This window comes from Tupaia chinensis, unplaced genomic scaffold (assembly GCF_000334495.1).
Source record: "Tupaia chinensis unplaced genomic scaffold, TupChi_1.0 Scaffold144482_1, whole genome shotgun sequence".
NCBI lineage: Eukaryota > Metazoa > Chordata > Mammalia > Scandentia > Tupaiidae > Tupaia > Tupaia belangeri.
The window spans coordinates 1,210,803-1,215,195 of NW_006204341.1; positions in this window are offsets into that span (position 1 = coordinate 1,210,803).

Here is a 4,393-nt window from a genome sequence, read left to right on the forward strand (position 1 = left end):
TTAAGCTGTCACGAATGCCTACAGGCTGCCTTCAATAACATTGATTTGGCTGTCAAGTTGGGGTAAAATGTCAACATCTCATACTACCCAATTAAGGCTTTAGAGACATACTTTTTCTTGCAGAGAAACAAAAGGCCTGTCTCTTCTTATGTCTCACATAATTCAATGTATGCAGTGTACAACATCATATTATAGAGATACAAATAACTATGGCACACAGCACAGCTGGGACACAGATTCTACCCAAGTAAAGCACCCATACCACAGACATAACAGAAGCTGCCCTCATTAATAATGATGTACAAGGACAGTAGTGGCACTTTTTTTCCCTTTGTAACTTGAGTTGTCAGAAAGTAGTATCTCTGGAATTTTGCACATATGATTAAAAAATAACCTACCTGAAGCCCTCAAATCTCCCATTATTCTTTGAATGATAATAAAATCTAAGCCCTGACCATAGACATGGAATATAATTGCTGAACAGAAAAGAGTATGGTCCTTTGTTGAAGAGAGCATCTTTCTTCTCAGTTCATTCTGCATGGTTCAACAGCCCTTAGTAGGACTGATAGTGATAGAAGAATCACCACTACACTGTTCTCAATTGATATCAACCAAGGGATCCTTTAGCTGCTTGCAGTAAGCAATGGTTATGGTATAGCTTTGGCCGTGTTTGACTCTGTTGGGTTTTGTTGTAACTTCAAGAATGATTTGAATTTGAAAACACGATACTGTCTAGTTTTATGAAACAGTTATTTCCCCCCCCCCAAACTCCTTTCTCCCCACCTTACTACACACATAGCTTGTCAACTGGAGAAAACATTCCAAAGCTTCCTTAGCAAACAATGTCAACATGTTATTAAGATCTCACAAATGGAATAAGAGCATAAAGAATGTACCCAATATTTGCCTAACTTGCTTACAAGTAAACTGCATGTGCTGGGCTTTCACTTTTCTCCCCCATCCAAGAGATAGAACACAGATGTTCCTCCACCTCAGTTTGGACCACACAGTCTAGGAAATGTCCTAGGAGAAGGCAGGGCAATGAGACAAAAGGAATCCATGTCCTTAATGATTTTATCAAGCAAAGAAGTCTCACCATCTTAGACTAACCAAACTTAAGAAGTCTTATTTAGCCCACACTGCTTTGAGTCTCTTTGTTGAAACAGTGTGATCTTTACTTTTACTGTAACATTTGTTTCTAGTGCCCCAAATCACATGCCTTGACCCACCTCTGATTTTAGCTGTAGCCTTCAGTGGCCAGTTGCATATGAATTCAGGCCCATTTCATGGTGACTGCACCTACTTCAAGTACATGCTGTCCAATTTTCTAACTTTTGCATTAGACCCTTCACCAGTGCCACAGAAGTCCTCACAGCCCACACGCAACCCTTATGTAATTAATGGACAACAAAGCAATAGATAAATACCTGACTCTCTTGCTTCAAACAATTCTGTGAAAATAAATGATAAATATAACTAAAGATATTTAACCCACAGAAGACTAATTAGAATGCAATCACAACTGTTTTATTTATTTATTTATTTTGCTAGAGGGTGCATGTGCTTACGAGGGAGTGTGTGTGTGTGTGTGTGTGTGTGTGTGTGTCTGTGTGTGTGTCTGTGTGTGTAAGAGAGAGAGGAAGACAGAGAGAGAGAGGGACAGAGAAAGCACCTTCCATGGGGGGTGATCATGCTGCAGTTCCTCTCTACTTCTCCTTGTGGGATTTTGGGCATGCATGCACATACACTCGGCATGTCTTTCAAGCCATCAGGTCTGGAATTTGAACTGTGTAGTCGGCCATGAAGGATCCAATTATTCAATATTTTAATTTAAGATGTTTAGATGAATGCAATTAGGTTTGTTCTATTAGATCCCACATAGGAGAATGAAGACGAGAAAGGTTTTATTTCCTTGTAAGTAAGAAATTTAGAAACCCAAAGTTGTTCAAAGTCTCTAAAACATACTTTTGATATATAGTGACATGCTACTTAAGATCCTTTAATAACCCTCCACCACCTTTACAATGTGGTCTGATCAGGCAGACAAGGTCTTTTAGGATCCAGCTTCTTTCACTCCCCACCTTGTCCTAACCATGACAAACTACTTGTGATTCTTCTAACATGCCAGGTTCTTCAATCTCTCTGCCTTTATACTAGGTTGTTCTTTCACTGTCTTTTCCATCTCACCATCCATTTGTTCTCTAAGAAACCTCCGACATCGAGACCTAAATCTGGCATTTCTTCCTCTATAAAACCTTGCCTGAACCCTTCCCTGCTCCTTCCATATCTGCATAAAGGAGTTAATTATTCTCTCCTCTGTATTATCTGTTTGTACTACATTTTCATTTTTTTTCTATTATTGCCTACACCAGACAAGGGAATGTCAAAAAGTATGTGTGGAAAGATAGAATTAAAATATAAGCTTATTTTAATGTAAAAAATTAAAATCCACACATAATCCATATTTTCCATGAACCTTTTGAAGACTTCTCATAGTACAATTATCTATCAGCCCTAATAAACTGTGGATTCCTTAAAATTGATAACAGTATCTTACTAGTCTTTTCATCTGCATCACATAGGAAGGTACCTGGAACATAATAGGCATTCAATTAGTTGAATAAATAAATTTTGGAAAGGAGGACAGAGAGAGAGAGAGAGAGAAATTGCCTGAGACTTTCGTAGACTGTTGTAAAGAACTGAATAATCAAAAAAGGTGGTTATTCTGACCTACCCTTGAGGTTTCCTCCAACTCTTAAGTGTCTAAGATTCTGCTAAAAAAAAAGAAAAAAAAAAACAAACCTGCCAACCTGGTCAACCTGAAATATACTGAATCATGAAGCTTTCATTTATTATGATCATTATAACACAATTCTTGGTCTCAAACACAGTAGGACATTAAGATACATCCAATTTAATAGATAAATCCAGGTTTTGTTCCCTTCTTCTCACCACCATCTTGGGTAAGGTATAGCAGAGTTCTAGGAGATCTAAGTCTGAGGGATGGCTTACCTGAATCTTGCTTCAGTACTGTTGGCATGATGGTCATATCTAAACTAGGAAACCATAATGACAAGTAGCTATCCTATACCATCTCCAAATGTCTCACTAGAATTCTTTCATCATCTCCACTATCCTCTACCATATAAAAGTATTCAAAGATGAGTAAAATTTTATTTCATGACCAGCTTTGCTGGACCATACCAATTTCAAATAATAAGACATATCTGTATTTCAATACTGGTGGTAATTTTCAAAAAGGGGCCTTAGAAAAATTCAGAAGATACAAAAGTTACGCTATTAGCAGTTCCCTCTCAAATGCTCCTTCTTTCCCTTTTGTTTCTCAGTGTTGGGTATCTTTATATTCCCTCGTGGTTGTTCAGAGTCCTCCACATTGACACTCTTCATTCTCTGGAATATCCATAATTCCTATCTTATCTACTCACTTCAAAACTTATCTATACTGAAAGCTAATCTTTTATAACTTTCCAAAGTAACTGCTGAGATAATCTGATAAATTAATTTATTTATGTTAATGACTGATCTCAGCTAGAATTGAACCCTACTCCATCACTCCCTTACAAGTTATTTAACTTCTTTTTGCCTAAGTTTCCTCGGCTGCAAAGTGGGAATAACAAGAGCACCTATCTTATAGAGCTGGTGTGAGAAGTAATCAAATTAGAACATATGAAGAGGTTAACATAATGCTTGGCACATAGTAAGGGCTCAATGTTAGCCATTATCATATTTTAGGAGAGACTTGGTTATTCATTCAGAAGTTCAGCTCTGTTGGAAAACATGATTGAATTTATCTTTGGTAGGCTAAATTTTCACACAAATTCAAACTATTCTCTAAGGGGAGCCTGAGTGGTTACTCTATGCACAGTTGTACAATACAGAAAGACCAACTAGAGAATAGGAGTTCTTCCACACTACTCAGAGGTAAGGCTCTTTAATTAACATAAAACTAAAGAATCCCTTTAAAATAGACAAGTACTCTAACCAAGGACACCCCTGGGAAATAACTCACTCATCAATTTTCTAAAACCCTCATGTCTTGTGAGAGGTTGTTAAAATGCCTTTGCCTTTTCTCCCTAGTTCTCTCAAATGATGACTATTCTCCTTTATTGGCTAGGCCTGTGCATTTTGACATACCTTATCAGATAAAACCATGTTCCTAGGCTTGACCTTATACATCTTAATGACTAGTATCAAAAAAATCCCAGGAAAATATATTATGGCACAATGTAATGTGCTGAAAGTCAATTTTCCTTTTCATAGGGATCATTTCCATTATAGAACGTCATTTTTAATATATTAAAAGAAATTCAGACAAGTTTTTAAATCCTGTTATCTCTGTAATGACTTAATTTCTAGACAAAATTGGCGTCCT